Genomic DNA, 25,765 nt, shown 5'->3' with positions numbered 1-25,765 from the left:
GGGGTTAATGTAATGTTAGCAGTTTAACAGATCAATCCTAACATCTCAAATGCCTAATAAGATTTTATCTTTTACCAGTGAAATCTAAAACAGAATTTTGCCCCTGTCAACCTGAAAGAATCAAAAGGATCAGAATGCTTTTTTTTCTTTTTTTTTTGAGACGGACTCTGTCGCCCAGGCTGGAGTGCAGTGGCGCGATCTCGGCTCACTGCAAGCTCCGCCTCCCGGGTTCACGCCATTCTTCTACCTCAGCCTCCTGAGTAGCTGGGACTACAGGCGCCCGCCACCATGCCTGGCTAATTTTTGTATTTTTAGTAGAGATGGGGTTTCACCGTGTTAGCCAGGATGGTCTCGATCTCCTGACCTCGTGATCCGCCCACCTTGGCCTCCCAAAGTGCTGGGATTACAGGCGTGAGCCACCGTGCCCGGCCCAGAACCCATTTTTAAAGAGTTTATTCAGGCTGGGCACAGTGGCTCACACCTGTAATCCCAGCACTGTGGCAGACCAAGAAGGAGAATTGCTTAAAGCCAGGAGTTCAAGACCAGACTGGGCAACAAAGTGAGACTCAGTTTCTAAAAAAAAAATTTTTAAGGCGTTTATTCAGTGAAAATCTGGAAATACCCATTCAGGAAACACAGACTCCAGAGAAATGGGGTCAGTACTCTGAAGTCAAAAGTTAAGGTCTTGTTTATAAAGGAAGAAAACAAAGAAATTTAACAGGAGCATTTTTCATACAAAGCTGGTTTATGAATTAAAACAATTCAATCACTTAATTTTTTTTTTTTTTTTTTTTTGAGATGGAGTTTCACTCTTGTTGCCCAGGCTGGAGTACAATGGTGCGATCTTGGCTCACCACAACTTCCGCCTCCCACGTTCAGCTGGGATTATAGGATGTGCCACCACGCCCAGCTAATTTTGTATTTTTAGTAGAGACAGGGTTTCTCCATGTTGGTCAGGCTGGTCTCAAACTCCCGACATCAGGTGATCCTCCCAAAGTGCTGGGATTACAGGTGTGAGCCACCACGCCCGGCCAGTTAATTTGTTTTCTTTTCCTTGTGGCTTGGTTTCATTTATTCTCTAATTGAAAAGAGTATATAATGTGACAGTCATGAAGGTTTTGTGTGACAGAGGTAGGAGGGAAGTTAATCTACAATGAAGATCAACTGTGAAGTGGGACTAAAGGGAAGTACAAGGGAAGTACCTTTAGTCATTTACAACATTTTACAAAATTATGTAGATAATTACATAAGATAATTATGTAATACATTATATAAGATTAACTTCTATCCATAATTTTAAAAAATTTTATAAAATTTTATAAGGTTCCTTCTATCTTCTGTCTTCATCTTGAACACACAGCTTTCAAAGTTGCCACAGAAGGAGAAGAAGCTTAGAGAATTGTCCACAATTCCACTGGCCGGATTTCAGGCACATGGCCATAGTTAACTGCAACAGAGACAGAGAAATGTAAGCTGATGAGTGGCAAGGCAGAAGAGGAAAGAGATTTGTTGAACTTTTGGCCACACACAAAAATTTTTAAAATTTTATAAAATTTGATAAAATTATGGATAGAAGTTAATCTATAATGAAGAGCAACAGTGATGTGGGACTAAAGGGAAGTACCCTTTAGTCATTTACAACATTTTACAAAATTACGTACATAAGAAGACTAATCTATAATCAGAAAAAAAATGTTTACAGCTACCTAGGTTACAGCTGCCTGTCACATGACTCAAGCCTCATAAACACCTTTCTTTAAAGCTCAAAATAATTAAATGTTCCAACAGCTTAGATTTTTTTCTTTCTTTCTTTCTTTTTTTTTTTTTGAGACAGAGTCTTGCTCTCTTGTCCAGGCTGGAATGCAGTGGCGCAATCTTGACTCACTGCAACTTCTGCCTCCTGGGCTTAAGCGTTTCTCGTGCCCCAGCCTCCCAAATAGCTGGGGCTACAGGCATGTACCAGCATGCCTGGCTAATTTTTTTATTTTTTAAATTTTATTTATTTTATTTTTAGTAGCAACAGGGTTTCACTCAGTTGGCCAGGCTGGTCTCGAACTCCTGACCTCAAATGATCCACCTGCCTTGGTCTCCCAAAGTGCTGGGATTACAGGCGTGAGCCACTGCGCCCGGCCCAATAGCTTAGATTTTGAATTACTTATTTTCACACCACTGATCAAATTGCTCTTCTCCAAGCAATGATTCAGAGACTAGATTCCTTCTATCTTCTGTCTTCATCTTGAACACACAGCTTTCAAAGCTTTCAAAGTTGCCACAGAAGGAGAAAGAGCTCGGAGAATTGTCCACAATTCCATTGGCCAGATTTCAGGCACATGGCCATAGTTGTCTGCAAGAGAGACTGAGAAATATAAGCTGACGAGTGGCCAGGCAGAAGACGAAAGAGATTTGTTGAACTTTTGGCCAGTCTCTACCACACACATCTCACCAATAACTCTATCAATAGATTATAGCAAAGTCCTCCACCTTTTTTTGGTATGCATATACTAATATATAATAACATTTTTAGGGAATCATGCTATGTATATTGGATACTATGGACTGGGTAGGCTGATTCAGATATGACCTGCGCTTATTTAGTCATCACCCATATACATTCAGAATTTAGAGTACACTGATTCAAACCTTGGTAACTTCAAGGGGGCATTACACACTGTTATTCAGATGTTTCTCATACTGACTCAGATGCTACTCAGCACACTCTTACATGTAAGCCTGTGGAGATGGCCAGTCCCAAGTCTGAAGAATTGAGGAGGGTTTCATAGCCCTGCTGAGGTTTATCTCCCTATAAAGTTGCTTTATTCCTTCAAAAAAAAAATTCATATTCTCTGGCTTTTTATATTATATGTTGTTTTTATTTTAACCTCAGATGTGATTAATCATTGTCTGCATTCCATGGCACATTACCGCCATTGGTTCATGCAATTCTTCCACTTCTCCCTCTCTCTCATATATGTATATATGAGAATTGGGCTATGGAATGAAGGGAATATATATATATATATATAAAATATATACACACACACACACACGGGGGGGGGGAGAGAGAGAGAGAGAGAGAGAGAGAGAGAGAGAGAGAGAGAGAGAGAGAAAGAGAAAATAACTGAAACCAGTGATGCTGCAATGAAGATTCTAGTTCTTTTCTTTCTTTCTCTTCCTTCCTTCCTTCCTTCCTTCCTTCCTTCCTTCCTTCCTTCCTTTCTTCCCTCCCTCCCTCCTTCCCTCTCTCTCTCTCTTTCTCTCTTTCTCTCTTTCTCTCTTTCTTTCTTTCTTTCTGATGGAATTTTGCTCTTTTTTGCCCAGGCTGGAGTACAATGGCATGATCTTGGCTCACTGCAACCTCTGCCTCCCGGGTTGAAGTGATTCTCCTGTCTCAGCCTCCCAAGTAGCTGGGATTACATGTGCATGCCACCAAGTCCGGCTAATTTTGTACTTTTAGTAGAGATGGGGTTTCACCATGTTGGCCAGGCTGGTCTCGAACTCCTGACTTCAGGTCATCCATTGCCTCAGCCTCCCAAAGTGCTGGGATTACAGGATTCTAGTTCATGAACTTTTATGGACTTGGGTAGGAATTTCATTGAGATATTGACTCGGAAGCCAATTTGCTTGACCATTAAGTATACAGACACACTATTTGACTATGTACCACCATACTGCCCTCTAAAGTAGTGGCACCAGTCTTTATGTCTACTATGGAGTTCCTCTCTCCCCAACAAATCTCACTGTCATATCTCTAATTTTTGCTCTCAGATTAGATCGTTAATTTACATTTTTCTGATTGTAATTGCATTTAAGAATCTCTTCACTTGCTTATTATTCTTCTGAGTTTCCTCTTCTGTGTATTGCCTACTCATGTACCTTTCCATGTTTTTTCTTTTTTGTAATTGGGGTTGCTCTATTTTTCTGCTGTATTATTGGGGTTGATATGCAGAACTTTCTTTTCTTTCCTAGATCAGGGACCAGCAAGCTATGGCCCCCTAGATTAAACCTGGCCTGCCTCCAGTTTTTGTAAATCAAGTTGTATTAGAACACAATCACACCCAGCTAGGCTCCGTGGTTCATGCCTGTAATCCCAGCGCTTTGGGAAGCTGAGGCAGGAGGATCACTTGAGGTTAGGAGTTTGAGACCAGCTTGGCCAACATGGTGAAACCCTGTCTCTACTAAACATACAAAAATTAGGCCGGGTGTGGTGGCTCACGCCTGTAATCCCAGCACTTTGGGAGGCCAAGGTGGGCAGATCATGAGGTCAAGAGATTGAGACCATCCTGGCCAACATGGTGAAACCCTGTCTCTACTAAAAATACAAAAATTAGCTGGGTGTGGTGGCGCGTGCCTGTAGTCCCAGCTACTCTGGAGGCTGAGGCAGGAGACTCACTTGAACCCAGGAGGTGGAGGTTGCAGTGAGCAGGATTGGGTCCCAATCAAGGACACGGAAATGTGCGTGTGACTGGGATTTCAGAATTACTATGGAACACTGACTGTTATGTACCTCTTCTTCATCCCTTTTGAATGGGAGCATTTATTAGTTTTCCATCCTCATATGACTATTGGATGTTGTGTTTGTGTTACAGATGACTTGACTGTATTTCACAGGTCTTCATATCAAGAGGAACCCACACTCAAGGAGGTACACCTGAAGAGCTTCATCTGCACCTAGACCTCATTTAGGTAATGAGACCGTGAACTTCAAGCTGATACCATGTGGGATGAGATTTTGGGGGTCCTGGGAGGAGAGTGAGTATATTTTGCACATGGAATGGACATGAATGGTGTTGGCCAGAGGGCAGGCTGGGGTAGACAGTCTTTAAATATGTACATCATAAGTCTCTGCCGTACTTGTAGTATGTCCTCTTTTTTACTTCTGTTTTTGTGTGTGTGTGTGTGTGTGTGTGTGTGTTCTTTTCTTCATCATTTCACCAGTGGTTTGTCTATTTCATCACTTTTCTCAAAGAACCAACATTTGGTTCCATCAATCTCTTTTATCACATATATTTGTTTTCTGCTTAGTTTCTCCTATTGTTTTTTCTCCTCTTGTTTTTATTATCTCATTACTTCTACTTTCTTTCTTTCTTTTTTTTTTTTTTTTGGTTTTATTTATTTATTTATTTAGAGATGGGGTCTTGCTCTGTTGCCAGGCTAGAGTGCAGTGATGTGATGACGGCTCACTTCAGACTTGATCTCCTGGGCTCAAGTGATCCTCTTGCTTCAGTCTCCTGAGTAGCGGAGACTGAGACACCATGCCTGGCTAATTTTAAATTTTTTTCTAGAGATGGGGGTCTCATTATACTGCCCAGGCTGGTCTCGAACTCCTGGCCTCAAGCAGTTCTCCCGCCTTGGCCTCCAAAGTGGCGAGATTACAGGTGTGAGCCACTATGCCCTGCCACTTCTGCTTTCTTTGTTGTTTTTTTGTCTAACATCTTGACTTTAAAGATTAGCTCCTTAAATTTCAGCCTATCTTTTTTTCTAATATAAGCACGTAAGGCTATGCATTTCTCCTTAAGTACATCCTATACATTTCAACATAGTGTTCTTAAAATCATTCTAAGTATTTTCTGATACGTTTCTTGTATGGTGTCTTCTTTGATCACTTTAGCAGTAAGTATATTTAAAATTTTTCCAACATACAGGGTATTTTAAGGTGTTGCTGTTACTGTTGTTATTGTCCTCCAATTATAATGAGACACCCCATGTGGTAAGTATACTGATTCTTTGGTGTTTGAGACTCATTTTGTAACCTGGAGCACAGTCAACATTCATAAAAGCTCCGTGGAAATTCTTGACAAAAATATATATTTTCTAATATTGGGTAACATTTTCTAAGTATAACCTATTAAGTCAAACCTGTTTTGTTTTGTTTTGTTTTAAACTGCTTCCCTGTCTTGGATCTGCCTGTCAGAATTACATACTATCTGTGACATCTTTGGCAACAGTAACCCAATTTTTCCTTTCTTTGTTAATGTGACCTGAAATATTTGAAAATTCTATGATGCAAGTAGCATGCTTCATATTAAGCTGAATTTGGGGGAGTTTTACACTTAATAGTTTGTTAATATTTTAGGATATTGGTATTTGATATCCTCTTTACATGAACAAATTGACTCTAAATTTTAAGCTGGAAAACCATTGCAAAATCATGTAGAAAATAGGCCAGGCGCGGTGACTCATGCCTGTAATCCCAGCACTTTGGAAGGCCAAGGCAGGTGGATCGCCTGAGGTCAGGAGTGGTCAAGACCAGCCTAGCCAGCGGAGTGAAATCCCACATCTACTAAAAATATAAAAATTAGCTGGGTGTGGTGGTGCACGCCTATAATCTCAGCTCAGTCACTGTAGTTAAAACTCCATTGGTTTGGTCTATTAGGCTGAGTGCAGGAACCTAGTCCAAATCAATGGCCTCCCATAAATTTTAATTAATTTATTTATTTATTGAGATGGAGTCTCACTCTGTTGCCCAGGCTGGAGTGCAGTGGTGCAGTCTCAGCTCACTGCAACCTCTGTCCCCCAGGTTCAAGCGATTCTCGTGTCTCAGCCTCCCAAGTAGCTGGGATTACAGATGCCTGCCACCATGCCCAGCTAATTTTTGTATTTTCAGTAGAGACAGGGTTTCATCATATTGGCCAGGGTGGTCTTGAACTCCTGACCTCAGGTGATCCGCCTGTCTTAGCCTCCCAAAATGCTGGGATTACAGGCGCGAGCCACATGCCATACCTCAAGGTCCTTCCAGCCTCAGTCAGCCAGGTGGTTTCAAAGCCAATTCCACATTTTAGGCTTTCACTATGGTAGCACCCATATCAAACTTTTCCTTAGAAACAGCTAAAAGCTGCATAAATTTGAGTCCTCTCACGAGTTCAAGGCAGATAGTTACTCAAGAGATTGAGGTTGAGGACGGGAGGGGGCTTGAGCCCAGGAGTTCGAGGTTCCGATGAGATATAATTGAGCCACTGCACTCCAGCCTAGGTGACAGAGTGAGGCCCTGTCTCTAAAAAAGAAAAAAGTTCAAGGGGAAAATGACTGAAAAGATAAGAAGAAGAAGAATAGACAGGGAGAATCTTCAGGCCATAGTGCAGGACTGACACCCGTGAGAGGAGAGAAGGAAAGAAGGAGGATTGGATAGGAAGAGGCTCCGAGTGTTAGTGCAGCTCTGAAAAAACTCTTGGCCAGGCTGATTGCCCAGTAAAGGAGTCCCACATAAGGCAGAAATGGCCCAGCTGTAGTATGCCCTGGGGCTCGGTCATTGGCTGGGATGAATCCAGGGAAAGCGTGCCTTGGCAAGAATGCTGTGGCAAATCCCAGAGGTACGGCAGTTATCTCCACACCTCACAGCAGATTCTCTTTGTGAAGGTGGATGTAAGAGGTTGTGCACACAGTCTACCCCTTGCTCACATAGCCCATCCCTTGCACTGCCAAGATCCATCTGCCATACATCATTGGAGAGAAGTTCCTCTACAGCTCTCACAGGCCTCTCTTCCTGAGGAGAAACTTGAATGAGTGAGGTCAGTGGGATGAATCATAGCCCCTATTGTTGCAGATGGTTGAGTTGTCTTTTTTTAAAAAAAATCAATTTATAGGACTGGGTGCAGTGGCTCACACCTATAATCCTAGCACTTTGAGAGGCTAAGGTGGGAGGATTGGTTGAGACCAAGACCAGCCGGGGCAACAGTAAGGCCTCATCTCTACAGATAATTAAAAAAATTAGCTGGGTAGGTGAGCCACTGTGCCTGACCATAAATTTTATTTAACATATGAAATGCCCAGAATAGGCAAATCTATAGAGACAAAAAGTAGATCAGTGATTGCCTATGGCTGGGCAGGGAGGGTTGTGGGATGCTGTGGTCTGAATGTGTCCCCAAGATTCCTATGTTGATACTGAATCACCAGTGTAATAGTATTAAGAGGTGGGGCCTTTAGGAGATAATTAATAAGGGCCGAGCCCTCATGGATGGCATTAGGGCCCTTATAAAAGGCCTTGACTTAGTGGGTTCCATCTCTTCTGCCATGTGAGAAGGCCCTCACCTGATGCCAAACACCAGTGCTTTGATCTTGGACTTCCAAGCCTCCAGAACTGTGAGAAATGTCTATTATTTATAAATTATTCAGTCTCATGTATTTTGTTGTAGCAGCACAAACAGAGTAAGACAGAGGTGGCAGGGGCGAGGGGGGACAGAGTATGATCATTAATGGGTACCAGGTCCCTTTTTGGTGTGATAAAAATGTTCTAAGATTGATCATGGAAAAAGTTGTACAACTCTGTGAATATACTAAAAACATTGAACTGAATGTTTTAAATGGGAGACTTTTATGGTATGTGGATTATATCTCAATAAAGCTAAGAGAGATATATATCTAGGACCAGGACTTACTTGGCTTGAACGTAAAACTGTTTTCACTGTCAGCCTCTCCAGATGGCAAATGATTCTAAAATTAAGAAATGGATCTGGGCAGAAGTAAAATCCAAGACACCGTCAGGAAAATATTATCTAGAAAATAAGTTAAAGGTTAAGACCTTTATCGAATGCTTTATAGGATGCTTTATAGAATTCATCTGATAGAAAAAAGTCTCTCCAAAGATCTTAAGGACATTTTGGAGCAGTTTCTCAAGGGAAATCAAAGAGATTTATGAGAGTAGCTTTGTTGGAGTGGATAATAAATTGATGCATAAGGAACCCACAAAGCTTCTATGAGAATTACTCTGGCAGAAGCATCTATCAGCTAGGACTAATTGGGACATAGACAGTACAAAATGAGAAGATGCCCTTTATAGGGAGGAAGCAGGCTGAGAAGGCTACTCATATACAATACAAACTCAATTTTCTTGTAGAAAAGGAAGGATGATTCAGAGAGTGTAAAGAGCCCAGACACTGGAGCTGAAACCACAATGAACAACTCCCTGGCAATTGGACTAAGCTCTAATCAACCTAAATCAGTTGGATTTCAGAGTTGTCTCTGCTGTATGCCTCCCATTTTCCCTTGTTTTGAAGGGGAGCCACTCTAGACCAACTCTAGCAATGGGAGCAACTCTAGAGCAACTCTAGCCTTTCCCACCATTGTATTTAGGATAAGTTCCCTCGTTAGTTCATATATTTGCTATGTAGGAAATGAATGGCAGAGAGAGATCAATTAGATAAATCGAGAGGCTCTTATGATAGTCCAGGCAAGAGATGATGGTGGCTTGGAGTAGGCAGCAGTGAAGAAAACGAGTAAGTGGAGAGATTCAGAATATATTTTGAAATTAGAGCCAATGGGCTTTGCTGATATATTGGAAAGGGGACATAAGAGGAATGGAAGAGTCAAATCAAATTCAACTCTTCAATCTTTAGCTTGAAGAGCTGGGTTAATAAGTCTCCCTTCAACCCCTTTTGTTTGTCCACTCTCAGAGGAAAATTTTTAAGCGTAACCTACATGCTCTCCCCATTTTCTCACCTCCCACTTCCCATTACACTTTATCTAGTCTCTGCCTACTACCAGTGTGCAAAAAATGCTTCTGAAAATATCACCAAAGGCCACCATGTCTTAAAATCCAAGGGATACTTTTTAATCCTTTTTATGTGATCACTCTATTTTATTTAGTACAGGTATCCACTGCCTTTTTGAAATGTTTTTTCCCTTGGCTTTTTTGGACCATGTAGTTTTCTGACTTTCTGCTAACTCTCTAATTGCTCCTTTTCCATCTTCTTTTCTGGCTTCTAACTCTTCATGTAGCTCTGTGAGCAGCTCTGGCTGACCCTTTTCTTGCCTCACTCTGTACTCTTTCAATCTTAGAATTCCACGGCCAGGTGCAGTGCCTCATGCCTGTAATCCCAGCACTTTGGGAGGCCAAGGTGGGCAGATCACTTGAGACCAGGAGTTCAAGACCAGCCTGGCCAACATGGTGAAACCCTGTCTCTACTAAAAATACAAAAATTAGGGCTGGGCGCGGTGGCTCACGCCTGTAATCCCAGCACTTTGGGAGGCTGAGGTGGGCGGATCACGAGGTCAGGAGTTTGAGACCAGCCTGGCCAACACAGTGAAACCCCATCTTATTAAAACTACAAAAATTAGCTGGGCATGGTGGCGGGCGCCTGTAATCCTAGCTACTTGGGAGGCTGAGGCAGGAGAATCGCTTGAATCCAGGAGGCGAAGGTTGCAGTGAGCCAAGATTGCACCACTGCACTGAAGCCTGGGCAACAGGGCAAGACTACATCTCAAAAAAAAAAAAAAAAAGCTGGGCATGATGGCATGCACCTGTAATCCCAGCTCCTGGGGGTGGGAATGGGGCAGCAAAGGCCTGAGAACCACTTGAACCCAGGAAGCAGAGGTTGCAGTGATCCAAGATTGTGCCACTGAACTCCAGTCTGGGTGACAGAGCAAGTCTCTGTCTCAAAAAAAATAAATAAATCTTAGAACTCTTAAGTCTACACCTCCTGGCCAGACTTGCCTTCTGAGCTTCAGTCCTGCATATTCAGGAAATCTCACAGACACCTCAACTTGAACATGTCTTTTTTTTTTTTTTTTTTTTTTTTGAGACTGAGTCTGGCTCTGTCGCCCAGGCTGGAGTGCAGTGGCCGGATCTCAGCTCACTGTAAGCTCCGCCTCCCGGGTTTACGCCATTCTCCTGCCTCAGCCTCCGGAGTAGCTGGGACCACAGGCGCCCGCCACCTCGCCCGGCTAGTTTTTTGTATTTTTAGTAGAGATGGGGTTTCACCGTGTTAGCCAGGATGGTCTCGATCTCCTGACCTTGTGATCCGCCCGTCTCAGCCTCCCAAAGTGCTGGGATTACAGGCTTGAGCCACCGTGCCCGGCTCAACTTGAACATGTCTTAAACAGAACTTACCACCTTTTCCCATCAACTTCCTCATCCTCTAGTGCTCCCAGTGTCTGTAAGGAAATACCATCCACCCAGCTGCTCAAGCCGGAAAACTGAAAGTCCACTTGACTACTCCCTCTTTCTCACATACACACACACACCCATAAAAGATCAGTCACTAGCTTCCGTCATTTCTACCTCCTAGATCACTCACTCTCAAATCTGTCCACTTCTTTTCATCCCTACTGCTGCTACTGCAGTCCAAGCCATCATTAGCTCTTGCCTGGACTTCTTCAACAGCTAAATTCTCTGGCCTCCTTGCATTCACTTTGGCCCTTCTTCATGCTATGGCTAGAATGTTCTTGTTCAAACACAAATAGGACCATGCATGTTCTCAGTTTAAAGTCCTTCAGTGACTTCCCTTGGAATAGATTCCAAAATCTTTAATATAACACACAGGTTGTGCATGATCTGGACCCTGCTATTTATTTTGCCTCAGTTTCATCTCATTTCCCTTTATTCTCTGTGCTCAATCACACTAATCTTTTCTCAATTCCTTGAACCTACTATGCTGTCTCTCACCTTTGGAACTTATTTTTTCTCTCTGCCCTGTTCTACTGTCTGGCTAATTCATACTCACCCATGAGATCTCATATTAAATAGCATTTCCTCAGGGCATCCTGCCCTAATCCTTCCAGATTAAATCCGCTCACCCTGTTATGTGTTTCCTTATCCTTCTGAACTTCTGTTTGGCAGCACTTTGCTTATGATTCTTGTAATTATTTAGTACAGTATTTGGTGTCTGTCTTCGTCACTAGATTGTTAGCTCCAAGATGACAAACTGTGCCTATTTTATTCACCATTGTATCCACAGTGTTCAGTAGTGCCTGGCTTGCAGTTAGACGCTTACTAAATATTTGCAGTCTTAGGGCACAGCGAGGGAAGACTTAAGTAGCATTAGACTTTGGTCACAGGCTAGAACTGTTTGTGACCACACCCGCCTCCCTGCTCCCCTAAGAAAACTTGTAAGAGTCAGGGAAAATGGAATTACTTTATGATTTCATGTACTGCCTATGGCAACATGACATATTCATTATAATTTTACTTATTAGAGTGAATCATTAGAAAAAAAAATCCCTAGGGCTGGGCATGGTGGCTCACGCTGTAATCTCAGCACCTTGGGAGGCAGAGGCAGGTGGATCACCTGAGGTCAGGGGTTCGAGACCAGTCTGGCAACATGGAGAAACCCCGTCTCTAGTAAAAATACAAAAAAATTAACCAGGCATGGTACCATGTGCCTGTAATGCCAGGTGCTTGGGAAGCTGAGGGAGGAGAATGGCTTAAACCCAGAAGGTGGAGGTTGCAGTGAGCCGAGATAGTGCCACTGCACTCCGACCTGGGTGGCAGAGTGAGACTCCGTCTCAAAACAAACAAACAAACAACCCTAACTGTCCAGCAATGGGGGAATGCCTTAATATACATGGTTTTTTAAAAAGTATTGTTTAATATAGTGAATCCTTAGGCTGGGCACAGTGGTTCACGCCTGTAATCCCAGCACTTTGGGAGGCTGAGATGAGTGGATTGCTTGAGGCCAAGAGTTCGAGACCAGCCTGGCCAACATGGCAAAACCCCATCTCTACAAAACATACAAAAATTCACCAGGCATGGTGGTGCATGCCTGTAGTTCCAGCTACTTGGAAAGCTGAGGCATGAGAATCGTTTAAACCCAGGAGATGGAGATTGTAGTGAGCCAAGATAGCACCACTGCACTCCAGTCTGGGTGAAAGAGCAAGACTCTGTCTCAATAATAATAATAATAATAATAATAGTAATAATAATAATGTAATGAATCCTTAATTTTCAAGTAACATATTGCATGGGGCCCTGATATGTAAAATGCATTAAAATGAAGCCAGTCTAATTGAACGGGGGATGGGACAGAAGTTAATCTCTTGGACCTCCCCAGTTTTTCCTTTCCCTTTCCTTTCCCCATTTTTCTGTCTCTCTTCCCCCACACCTTCAAGCCTTTCCAATCCCTGCCTCTGTTCTCTCTTTTACAGCCAGGGTATCATTTCTGTCCTAAGTTTCCATGAGGTACTGCAAATACTTTGTTGTGTTGTTGCTGTTAAACTGGCTCAAGTTGGTTTTCTGTTACTTGTAATCTTATTTTGTTTTGTTTTGCTTTTTGAGACAGGATCTCACTCTGTCACCCAGGCTGGAGTGCAGTGGCACGGTCTTGGCTTACTGCACTTCAACCTCCACCTCCCAGATTCAAGCAATTCCCCTCCCACCTCAGCCTCCCGAGTAGCTGGGAGTACAGGTGCGTGCCACCGTGCCCGGCTAATTTTTTGTACTTTTTGGTAGAGACAGGGTTTCACCTTGTTGGCCAGGCTGGTCTCAAACTCCTGACCTCAAGTGATCTGCCAGCCTCAGCCTCCCAAAGTGCTGGGATTACAGGCATGAGCCACCAAGCCCAGCTTGTTACTTGTAATTAAAAAAAAAAAAAAACTTTAAACAATACTGCATCTTATGAATCAGTTATGTAATAGAAAGAGCACTGGCTCTGGACTCAGAAAACTCTGGTTTCAAATCCAGGTCCTGACTTTGAACAAGTTAATCATTTTCAACTTCAGTTTTCTAATCTGCAAAGGGAATACCTAGCTTTCTCCATTAAAAGACAACAACACTAATATGTTAAAAGACCCATTATTGAGCAAGCTGTCAAGAAATGTTAAATAAGTAAGATTAAAGTCTTATTCAGAACATTCCCTACCCCTCCAACTTGAAGGAATGAATAACTGAATTCAGTGCAGCCAAAATTAGCAAGGCTGCCATCTTGTGGTGACTCACTGGCATATTGTCCAATGTCATTGAGCGGAGTTGAAGAAAGATGTTCTAGAAACTAAAGCTACATAAAAGGAGAGCAGACATACCAGAGAGGCATTGGAATAAAGATAATAACTAAGACTGGACTTTTAAGAACTGGCATGTGCAGCAGAGAAGTCAGGGAAAGCGACAGAAAGAAATGGCCGATGAAGGAGAAGCAAATAAATATATAATCGTGCAGTGTATCACTCCAGCCAGAGTTGACTTACATAATGGCGTTGATAAGTAACATGACCTTATTTCTTTTTTTTGAGATGGGGTCTCACTGTTACCGAGGCTGGAGTGCAGTAGTGTGATCTCAGCTCACTGCAACCTCTGCATCCTGGATTCAAGAGATTCTCCTGCCTCAGCCTCCCAAGTAGCTGGGATTACAGGCACGTGCTACCACGCCCAGCTAATTTTTGTATTTTTAGTAGAGATGGGGTTTTGCCATGTTGACCTGGCTGCTCTCAAACTCCTGACCTCAGGTGATCCACCCACCTCGGCCTCCCAAAGTGATAGGTTTACAGGAGTGAGCCACCTGTCCCAGCCAGATCTTACTTCTTTTTTCAACACTTCAGATGCCATTAACAAAGCCAGCCGATACCATAATCCTTTTAATACCATTGCCCCCATGCCACAGCTCAACAGTGCTCCTTCTGGAGCCTCTAGGGGAAAATGTGGCCTTGGTCATATCACTGTGACCTCTGCTTTCATCGTACTATCGCTTCTTCTGAGCTTCATCTGATTTCTGAGCTTCGTCTGACTTTTAAGCTTCTTGACTCTGACTTTCCTGTTTCCCTCTTTCCCTTATAAGGATCCATGTGATTACATTGGGCCTACCTGGATAATCTAGGATAATCTCCTCATCTCGGGATTCTTTTTTTTTTTTTTTTTTTGAGACGGAGTCTGGCTCTGTCACCCAGGCTGGAGTGCAGTGGCCGGATCTCAGCTCACTGCAAGCTCCGCCTCCCGGGTTCACGCCATTCTCCTGCCTCAGCCTCCCGAGTAGCTGGGACTACAGGCGCCCGCCACCTCGCCCGGCTAGTTTTTTGTAGTTTTTAGTAGAGACGGGGTTTCACCGGGTTAGCCAGGATGGTCTCGATCTCCTGACCTCGTGATCCGCCCGTCTCGGCCTCCCAAAGTGCTGGGATTACAGGCTTGAGCCACCGCACCCGGCCGGGATTCTTAATTTAATCACATTTGCAAAGTTCCCTTTGCCATTTACAGTAAGATATTCACAGGTCCCTAAGATTAGGATGTGCACATCTTTGAAACACCTTAGTTCTGCATACCACAGTGCATTTTTCTCAACTCTACATTCAGTGACATAACCTTGGTAGCTTACAATTGACTGTAGTGAGAGTATTTACACCACAAAAATTGTCAATTGGTACAAATCAGGGCTATCCACCATAGAGAGCCTGATGTTAAATTTAACCTGCACCGGTTATCATGGTTAGCTCGGGTATGGGCCTATTTTCAAGGTAAAAGAGAACTGTCACTATACAATAGAGTGTAGAATTATGCACATAACCCAGAGAATACTAGGCGTACCTCCTACTTCTTGTAAATCCAGTGCTAAAAATTAATGGAAAATTGTGAGAATATTATATAGGAATGACCACCAATGTCTCCAATCCCACAAGAAAGAGGGTTTGGTCACCTATAGGAAACTCAGTTACAGCCCCCAACAGAAGCTATATGATTAAGTCCTAGTCAATGAAATGTAAGTGAAATTAGTATGTCCCACTTCTGGATCAGGACGTTTAAGATAGTGGCATGCCTCCTTCATGCCTCTTTCTCTTTCCATCTCTATGACCCTAGTGAACTGAGGTGCTGGCTGAAGACAAAGAGGATATAGAATGGGTAGTGGATATATGAAGTCAAAGATAACTAAATCTTTGTGATCAGTTACAGAAAGTTTTTCACTATGCCAGTTAAATATCTACATGTTGTATCGAATTTTCTTCTCCTTTCATTTGCCTTTCTCCCACGAATACATATAGGGTGTGGCATGTTACAGCGGTTAACTTTAAAGTTCAGTCCACGTGGTGGCGCATGCCTGTAATTCCAGCTACTCGGGAGGCTGAGGCAGGAGAATTGCTCGAACCTGGGAGACGGAGGTTGCAGGGAGGTGAAATTGAGCCATAGCACTCCAGCCTGGGTGACAGAGTGAGACTCCATCTCAAGAAAGAAAAGAAAAAAAGAGAGAGAGGAAAGAAAGAAAGAAAGAAAGAAAGAAAGAAAGAAAGAAAGGAAGGAAGGAAGGAAGGAAGGAAGGAAGGAAGGAAGGAAGGAAGGAAGGAAGGAAGGAAGGAAGGAAGGAAGGAAGGAAGGAAGGAAGGAAGGAAGGAAGGAAGGAAGGAAGGAAGGAAGGAAGGAAGGGAAAGAAAAGAAAAGAGGAAAAAAAGAAAGGAAAGAAAAAGAAAGAAAAGAAAGAAAAGGAAGAAAGTTCAGTTCATAGGCTACAGAATATTGAGGCAAGATTATTATGAACTGGAGAAAGAATGAACATTATTCAGAGATCCTGGACTTGTTGCTGGATGAAGTTACTGATGAGGATTTGAGATAATTTCCTTTTGGAGGGGTAGGAGGTGAGTATAGTGAGTACAATTTAGGTTATAAAAGGGAGGGTTGTATCAGTTTGGAGTTTTGTTTTTTGAAGTGTAAGTATAGAAAAGGGTGTATTTTGATGTCAGGCAGTCACAAGGGTTTATTATAGTGGACATCTATCATTCTTATTGTACACTCAGAATCTGTATCCCCTTTATATGTTTGGACAATATCCCAAACATAAGAGACAGAGAGAGAGAGACAGAGAGTGAGCAGCACCTTAAACACTATCAAAGCTCACTGTCACTTTCCAGGTGTAGCAGACTCAGCCAATTCCATTCTCTTTAATTTGGATTCCCTAACACAAGTAAGTTAGGGAAAGGAGAAAAGCTAACTTGGTTTGTTAATGAGTGGTTACCGCTATGGACAACTGGGCTTAGGCCCTCTAGGGGCCCTCAAAAACACCGTGAAATGCATCTCAAATGTGTTCCTCTCAGGGGCAAAAAAGCTGAAGTATTTGCTGTTAGATCTGGCTATGAGACAGGAAGCAGGATATGCTTTGTGGGTTCCTTAGAAAACGTCAGCTTTCCAGTTTCAAACGCTGCATGTTCCCCTTCCTCTTTCCTTGTCCCTTAAACATGATTTGATGGCACTAGGGCTGCAACAGCCAACTTACAACCACAAGGGTAAGGTGAAGTGAATCGCAGAAATATAAGCTCTGACATTACTGAGCCAGTAAAACTGCCTACCTTCATTTTTCTTGTATGTGAGAAAAACTGACTTTAAAAAAGTGACTACAGTCAAGTTTTCTATTATCTGTGGGCAAAACCATTCACATTCCTAACTGATTTATTTGGTCTCATTTACAGCCAAGGGCACAGGCCCAATTTTGCTTTTGTGGATTTTTTTATTTAATTTTTTTTTTTTCTTTGAGGTGAGGTCTCACTATGTTGCTTAGGCTGGTCCTGAACTCTTGGGCTCAAGTGTTCCTACCGCCCCAGCCTCTCAGAATACTGGGAATACAGGCATGAGCCACTGCACCTGGCCTAACTTTGAGTCCAAAGGTAGCAATACAGGCCAGGTGCAGTGGCTCATGCCTGTAATCCCACCACTTTGGGAAGCCAAGGCAGGAGGATTGCTTGAGGCTGGGAGTTCCTGACCAGCCAGAGCAACATAGCAAGATTCCAGCTCTACAAAAAAAAAAAAAAAAGTAACTGGGCATGGTGGCATGCACCTGCAGTCCCAGGTACTCCTCCAGAGGCTGAGGTAGGAGGATCACTTGAATCCAGGAGTTCAAGGCTGCAATGAGTTATGATTACACCACTGCACTCCAGCCTGGAAAACAGAGCAAGATTCTGTCTTAAAAAAGAAAAGAAAAAAAAAAAAGGCCAGGCACAGTGGCTCACACCTGTAATCCCAGCACTTTGGGAGGCCAAGGCGGGCGGATCACAAGGTCAGGAGTTCAAGACCAGCCTGACCAACATGGTGAAACCCCCTCTTCACTAAAAATACAAAAATTAGCCGGGCATGGTGTGTGCCCATAATCCCAGCTACTCCGGAGGCTGAGGCAGGAGAATTGCTTGAACCCGGGAGGCGGAGGTTGCAGTGAGCTGAGATCGTGCACTGTACTCCAGTCTGGGCGACAGAGCGAGACTCTGTCTTAAAAAAAAAAAAGTTAGCAATACAAAGAAGCGGGGACTATGGGAAAACTTTCTGGGGATAGCGACAGTTGTAGTTCTGGTGGCACCATCTAGTATGTTGACACTTTAGACCTTATTTTGCTTTCTGGTGGCCTTTGCCAGGGAAACAGACAATAGGTTCTCTATACTTAGTAATAATTGTTACTACTCATTGAGTGTTTACTGTGAGCCAAGTGTTTTATTAGTTTTCTGTCCTAATTCCTATCAACCACTTAAGATGGGTATTAATATCTTCTCTGAGGTTAAATGAGGATAACTCCAAGATCACACAGTTGGCAGAGCTGGGATTCAGTTTCAGAGTGACCCCAAAACCAGATCTTAATCATATTTCTATATTGCAGCTATTTCTTTTGCCAACTCCTAATTTTTGGGCCTGATACCCTATCTGAGGTTGAAATCTGGGGCCATACCCTTGGAGGGGAAGAAAGATAGGGTCACACAGATGGTTGTCTGTCATTAGCCCATTTGGCAGGGGAATATAGGATCTGCCCAAACGTTGACAGGCTCTGAGCCAGGTTGCACAGATGCAGGCAGTCCTCTGAGTCAGGCTGGGAGAGGCTCCAGATGAACCGCCAGACTTCTGTGTCTGAAATCCTGAGAGATATAGAGGAAACCTGGGTGGCTCCCTCAGAGACAAAGTGATTCTGCAGGTTCAGAATGCGCTGAACTTACAGGAGAGGAAGATATTAAAAGATAATTGCACAAATGATGAATAAGGATTGTAATACCTGCCAAGAAGGAAAAGCAGTATTGAATGAGAATGTATACATGGTCTTAGTTCATTCCTGCTGCTATAACAAAATACCTAGACTGGGCACTTCATAAATAATACACATTTCTTTATTTCTCTCTCTCTCTCTCTCTCTGTCTCTCTCTCTCTCTCTGTCTTTCGGTCTTGCTGTGTCACCCAGACTGGAATACAGTGGTGTGATCTCAGCTCACTGCAACCTCTACCTCTCAGGTTCAAGTGATTCTCCTGCCTCAGCAGGAGATTCGAGTAGCTGGGTTTTTGGCTGCATAGCTGGGACTAGAGGCGCCCACCACCACACCTGGCTAATTTTTGGATTTTTAGTAGAGATGAGGTTTTGCCATATTGGCCAGGCTGGTCTCGAACTCCTGACCTCAGGTGATCCACCCGCCTCGGCCTCCCAAAGTGCTGGGATTACATATGTGAGCTGCTGCACCCGGCAATAAAATTATTTCCTATAGTTCTGGAGGCTGGAAGTTCAAGATCAAGATGCCAGCAGGTTCAGTGTCTGGTGGGGGCCTGGTCTCTGCTTCTAAGAGGGCACCTTCTAGCTGCACAGAAAGCAAAAAGGCAAAAGGCCTAGCTAGTTCCCTCAGCCCTTTTAGTGGGCATAATCTCATCCACCAGAGAGGTGCCCTCGTGGCCTGCTCACCTCTGAACGGCCTCACCTCTTAATACTATTGCATTAGGGATTAAGTTTCAACATGAATTTTGGAGAGGATGCAAACATTCAAACCATAGGACCTGTACCAGATCTAGTCTGAAGTCTCATATGCAAATTATCCCCTTTTCATTTATTATCTTTTTATCATCACCATCATTTCCCCCTTTATGAGAACAGTATCTTCTGCATTCTCTCCTTGATTGCATCCGCATACCACAGCTTTGATTCAGATTCTGATTAGATCTTTGTGCTTATCTTCTAGCAGTTCTCCCTGCCTCTTTTGTTGCCCACTGAAGGCCATGCCCTACACGGTAGCTAGATTTTTATTTCTAAAATACAGTATGACTAGTGCCTCCTTGCTTTCTCACTAAGGTTTGACCTCTCTGGCCCGGCAGTTTGCTCAACCCCCTTTTCTTTAGCCTTATCTCCTACTCCTCTCCTGCAGGAACCTCTCACCTCAGCCCAGCACAGATTCCCATCTCCATTACTGTTCATTCATGTTTGCTCTGCAACGATCTGTCCGTCCATCTCTGCCTAGGAAATTACTATTCTGAATTCAAGGCACTCACTGAACATGTGCTAGATGAGAACTCACCACGGATGAAGCAATGGGTCCTGGACAAGGGGCAAGATCAGTGAGGAGGAAAAAGCTGGAAGACAGAAGGCAGCACATCTTCTGATGACCACTCCAAATGGTAATACTATTTCCAAAATAGACTGTAAGCACCATGAGAGCAGTAACAGGGTCTGACTTGTCCACTGCTGGATCCCCAGTTGTGCTTGGTACAAAATAACATAGCAATTATTGAACTCTTCCAATAATTGCTACTATGTAGCTCAATAATTTTTTTTCAGTGCATAAATACATGTTACAGATATTCTTTTATTTATTTATTTTTTTGAGACAGAGTCTCCCTCTGTCGCCAGGCTAGAGTACAGTGGCACAATCTCAGCTCACTGCAACCTCCACCTCCCGGGTTCAAGCGATTCTTCTGCCTCAGCCTCCCAAGTAGCTGGGACTACAGATGCCTGCCACCACGCCCAGCTAATTTTTGTATTTTTTAGTAGAGACAGGGTTTCACCATATTGGCCAGGCTGGTCTTGATCTCTTGACCTCATGATCTGCCTGCTTCGGCCTCCCAAAGTGCTGGGATTACAGATGTGAGCCACTGCGCCCAGCCCTTCATGTGATGGATGTTCTTCAACTATCTTCCAATCTCTTACTGGAGTTACAAGTGCATGTATCTAGACTTCTTAAAAGACCGGACATTCCTTAGGGCAGGGGTTGTAACTTAAGTCGTGTGTACATTCTTTATAATGAAGCATTTTACAAAGTGGTTTCACATACATTACTGCTTCTGTTTCTCATTACAGCCCCATGAATATTCCCCATTTGATAGATGAGGAAACTTTCTTCCTTCTCCTTCCTGCTTCCTCTTCTCTCTCCTCTTCCTCTAGAATGCATGTATGGTCTATGTTCCTTCTGTCCCTAATCCAGAAAGAGATTTAGAAGAACCAAATGCAGAGTCAAAGACTATATCCAAATAAAGTTAGAGTTTGTGTGAGAGACAGTGTTTTTAGTTAAATGTCAATATTTAAAATATACTATGACTTTTATACCATATTTTTTCATGTTGTCATGTTCTTTTAAACATGCTGGGAGCCATATAGTTAGGAAGAGGCTCAGTAACCCGTCCAAAGTAACCTGACCAAAGTCTGACCCCTAGTAGAGGGCCTATGCCAGCACTGGAACCCAGTGTGTCTCCAGATCCAGAGGCATTCACCGCCTCAAAACTGCCTCAAATGACTGCAGTGTGGTCTATCACAGGGGCTAATTAAGCTCCTGGGATTTAGAGTCAGACAGATGTGTTTCCTTCAGTTTCAACAGTTATTTTCTGACCTTGGCAAGTTATTCAGCTTCCTCATTTGAAAACCAGAGGACATAATGGTACCAACCACCGAGAGTTGCTATTAGGAGTAAATGAAAATACGCTTGAAGAACTCAGCATAGGTCTGGCAAGTAGTCAGCGTGCAGTAAATGGTAGCTGTTATTATAAGAACTTTAGTTGTTGAATGATTGACTCTGGCATATAACTCCTGCATTCAACTTGAAACACGGAGCTGTCACAGTCTTTCAGCCGAAGGGGCGGGAACTGTGGCACTCGCCAGTTTTTTCTAGAAATAAATCTTTGTGGGAGGATAATGACCGGTTGGAGAGCGTGAGTCTTGAGGGAACAAATATCGGATCTCCCAGCCCAAGGAGCAAGGAAGTGAATCCTCCCCTGCGCGCGGCAGCCACCGTGCGGAACCTCCCCCTGAAGCGAGTAGCAGCCGCCTGGGCCCGCGCAGCCCAGGGCGAGGCTGCCTCAGAAGCCGGATTTCAGCATGGTGGGTGCAGGATCTGCTTTAATTTTGCTCATCTTATTCTCGGGGACCACACCCTGCGCGCCGGGAGGAAGGGCTCCAAAACCACAAGGGCGGAGGCTCTCGCGCGGCCCCAGACCTGACCATCTATGGTCACAAAACACACCGACCAAACAGGAAGTGGGGTGAGAGCGGAGGGTTTCTTACCTTCCCAGTCCCGGGACTGCCAGCCGGGCTGAGGCTGACCCACAGCGCCCTCACTGACCCCCACACCCTGCGCCCAGTCTCCGCAAGTCCTCCCACAACAATGTCCAGACTAATTGCCTTCCCACGTCACAAACGGGGAAACCGAGGTATGCACGCCCAGAGACAGGGGGAGCTTGGCCTCGATCCCCACCAAGAGCTGACGGCCGACCGGATTCCTGCCCTCAGAGAATCCTGGACCCCAGTCGTTCCAAGACCCTTTCCGGACTGCAGCGGAAAGGAACCGGCCTCTGCCACTGAGACCAAACTGACAGAGAACTGGCCACTCTTCTGTTCCTTCCAGAGACGAGCTTAGCCAGGGACTTCTGCCCTTCCTGCGCCCGGGTCTCGGGGACGATTCCGGGTAGGTAAAGCGGGACGAGGGCGTGACCTCGCTTGTGAGCCCGCCCTCCTCGCGTCGCTCCCGCCTTGAGGGCGGGGCTCTTCCCCAAGTGCCCTCTGTGCGAGCTGGGCCGCTTTCTCCGGGGCGTGGCAAAGGGGGGCGGAGTCACGAGCGGGGCCGTGAGACTTCCTGCCCAGTCGCGGGCCAGCCTAGCGCTTCAGCCGGCGGCTCATTTCCGGTGGGGGTGCCGCGCCCAGTGAGGGCCCGGAAGTGGGTCGCGCGGAGATTGCTGGGCGGTTCTTGCCGGAAGCGGAGAGCGGCTGATCGTAGTCCGGAGGTGAGGCAGAACTCTGAGGTGAGGGTGTGCAGCTTGGTAGGGACTGGGGTCTCCTCCGCGGCCCATGGGCCCCTGGTGTTGTTAATGGCCCTTCTGGCCTGCGCGCGTGTCGTGAACCCTGCCTAGAGGGCCGGGGCTGAGGCCCTCAGGCCGACCCGGACTCCTGGGCGCGGTCTCTTGAGGTGGGGCCGGGGTGAGCAGCTGAGTCCGGTTGCCCGAGGGAGGCCCCTCTGCCCGATTTCGCAGTGCCGCCCATCATTTTCAGCGGAGGCCTGATTCCTGAGGTGCTCTGACTGGAAGGAACCTCCGAGATCGGAGAGTCTTTCTTGTTCCCTGTTGATGCTCCCATTGCACTGATGGGTAAATTGATCCCTAGAAAAGAGGCTAGTCCGAGATATATAGCGAGTGAGGAAAATAATCAGAATCATGGTCCTGGTTCCTAAGATGACCAGCCCCGGTTCCTTCCCTTGTTGCTCGGAACCTCTCTAACTTGGGATGGTCTTCCGGTCGGTGTTGCCCCTAAGGCTGCTGCAGGTCAAAGGCCATCGCTGCGTGGAACTTTTTTTTCCCCTCTTCCCAAATTGAGCCGTTTGAAATGCCTAGGGAGTTTTTAAAAGAGAGGCGGGCAAATCCTTGTATTTACGGGCAGATATCCTCCTTTTCCTCCTCGGCTGCTGCTCTTGTTTTGAAAAGCCAGGCTAACTTTATTGAAGGTGTGTACTTCTGGACCTGAAACCAGACGGCTCAGGTTTGGTCTGGCCGCAGTGCCAAGTGTCTATGGCCATAGGTGCCTTATTTAACTTCTTTGAGCCTCCTTTTTTTCATCATTTAAGTGGAGATCTCTGCTGACCCCACAGGATTAAATTCAGCGTAACAAATTGTGTTTATTCTGTGCCAGCATTTTCCCAGATGCGGGGAATGCAGCTTTAAAACAAAACAATGTAGACCCTGCCCGCATGGAGCTAGCACTGTTTGCAGGGATGTTTAAGAAATAATTATGTTGATGAGAGTTAGGAAAGAACACGGTGCTCTGAAAGTATGTAACAAGGGGTTCAGGAAAAGCCCTTCTGAAGAAGCAGAGTTTTTAAGATGAATTTTGAAGGATAAATAGGAATGTGTTCGAAGAGGGGAATGAGAACATTTGAGACAGGTTAGCATCAGAACTGTGTCAGTTGAAGCTCTTTGTGGGATCTCTCTTCAAGTGAAAATCCTTGAGCAGATCAGCACATTTATCATTTACCAGACTTTAATTAATTTATTTATTTGTATTTTTAGTAGAGATGGGGTTTCCCCATGAAGGCCAGGCTGCTCTCAAACTCCTGACCTCAGGTGATCCCCCACCTCGGCCTCCCAAAGTGCTGGGATTATGGGCGTGAGCCGCCGTGCCCGGCCCCACCAGATATTTGTTAAGACCTTAGCATGTATGAGGCACATTTTAATGAGACAGCCTTTGTGGCAAAGAATACAGTTCTTCTGGAGTTTACAGTGGGAGAGGAAATAGACAAGTAAATGAGGGATGGCTTACAGTTTCATAGCGCATAGCACAGGGCTACAAGAGCACAGAGGAGAAATACCTGAGCCAGTTGTCCAGGCTTCCAGGAGGAAATGGGAGGCTAACTCTTGAAATATTTATTTAACTATATAGGGAATCTGGAAAAGGGATTTCCAGGCAGAGACTACTACAGGTGCAAGGACCTGGAGAACTGGACAGCTGAAAGACCACGACTAGTTCAGTGTCACTGGAATTCTAGTAATGGTTGAGGAAGTGGAGGAAGTGAGATGTGGTCAGGTCAGTCATATGTGGAGGACATTGTAAGTCATGCTAAAGAATTTGGATTTTTACCCTGAAAGCTATAGAGATGCTTTGAAGGGTTTTATGCAGGAAAATGATGTCATCAGATTTATATTTTAGAAAGTTCATTCTGTCAAGTAGGAGGGGACCAGGCCTATGGGGGAAGTAAACCAGTGTTTGGAAGCTCTTGCTGTAGACATGAACTAAGACATGAACTAAGACGGTGGAAATGGGAATGTAGAGGGATCATATGTGAGCAATATTAAGAAGATAGAATCCGTAGAATTGGAGGCTGATTATGGGAATGAAGAAGTAAGAGTAGCACAATTGCCTGGCTTTCTGTCTTAGGGAACTGGGTAGTACCATTCAGATAAAGAGTATGAGAGGTAAATTAGGGAAGTGACATGGGAAAAAAATGCATTTTGAATGTTTTTAGTTTGAGGTGTTTGTAGCACATCCAGGCAAAGATGTCTAATAAGGTGGGTCAGCTAAAGGAAACAGCAAGAGTAAAGATAACGGAGACAGGAGAGGGCCTGAATTGTTTAGTGAAATACTGGGGCCTGGAGTTTTGCAGAAGACCAGACTGCAAAAAAGGTTAGATGTCAGCCAAGTTGTGAAGGGCTTTTGTTTGTTTGTTTGTTTGTTTGTTTGTTTGTTTTGAGACGGAGTCTTGCTCTGTTGCCCAGGCTGGTGTGCAGTGGCGCCATCTCGGCTCACTGAAACCTCCATCTCCCAAGTTCAAGCAATTCTCCTGCCTCAGCCTCCCGAGTAACTGGGATTACAGGTGCACGCCACCATGCCCTGCTAATTTTTGTCTTTTTAGTAGAGACAGGGTTTTACCATGCTGGCCAGGCTGGTCTTGAACTCTTGACCTCGTGATCTGCCCGCCTTGGCCTCCCAAAGTGTTGTGATTACAGGTGTGAGCCACCGCGCCCGGAGTAAAGGGCTTTTAATACCTTGTTGAATTTGTTTGGATTTGATTTTGTGGTTGGCAGTTTGCTGATTGATTTGCCCAGGTCCAGCATAAATACATTTCTGGGCCTGGCACAGTGACTCACATCTGTAATCCTGGCACTCTGGGAGGCTGAGGTGGGCAAATCACTTGATATCAGGAGTTCAAGACCAGCCTGGCCAACATGGTGAAACACCGTCTCTACTAAAAATACAAAAATTAGCTGGGCGTGGTGGCGCACACCTGTAGTCCCAGCTGCTCGGGAGGCTGAGGCAGGAGAATCGCTTGAACCCGGAAGGTGGAGGTTGCAGTGAGCTGAGACAATCACTGCCCTCCAGCCTGGGTGACAATGAGACTCTGTCTCAAAAAAAAAGAAAAAAGGAGTTTCTCGCTTTTTCCAGAAATA

At 44.6% G+C, this 25,765-nt stretch overlaps 1 protein-coding gene and 1 long non-coding RNA gene across 12 annotated transcripts in view; one reads left to right on the top strand and one right to left on the bottom strand.

Moving 5' to 3' along the window:
• Positions 1 to 1,039: 1,039 nt before the first annotated feature.
• LOC106997909 (uncharacterized) lies at positions 1,040 to 20,107 on the bottom strand. Of its 2 annotated transcripts, XR_001444215.3 has the most exons (3): positions 19,924 to 20,107; positions 2,168 to 2,356; positions 1,040 to 1,447 (listed from the first exon to the last, which is right to left on the bottom strand). It is a non-coding gene; the product is annotated as an uncharacterized LOC106997909 (long non-coding RNA). The 2 variants fall into 2 exon arrangements; XR_003723509.2 differs by lacking the exon at positions 2,168 to 2,356.
• A 1,385-nt stretch (positions 20,108 to 21,492) lies between these two features.
• Positions 21,493 to 25,765, top strand: part of CAP1 (cyclase associated actin cytoskeleton regulatory protein 1) — a 34,075-nt gene continuing 29,802 nt past the window's right edge. For 4 of the 10 annotated variants that reach the window (XM_015136084.3, XM_015136052.3, XM_015136089.3 and 1 more), the window contains exon 1: positions 22,561 to 22,615. The gene's annotated coding sequence lies outside the window, so the exon portion shown is untranslated. Of the gene's footprint in view, positions 22,300 to 22,560; positions 22,634 to 25,765 lie in introns of those variants that run through there. The other 6 variants (XM_015136074.3, XM_015136043.3, XM_015136080.3 and 3 more) reach the window with 3 other exon arrangements.

Source organism: Macaca mulatta, chromosome 1 (genome assembly GCF_049350105.2).
Source record: "Macaca mulatta isolate MMU2019108-1 chromosome 1, T2T-MMU8v2.0, whole genome shotgun sequence".
Taxonomy (NCBI): Eukaryota; Metazoa; Chordata; class Mammalia; order Primates; family Cercopithecidae; genus Macaca; species Macaca mulatta.
The sequence above is the reverse complement of the archived record's forward strand: the minus strand, read 5'-3'. Positions and strand labels throughout refer to the sequence as shown.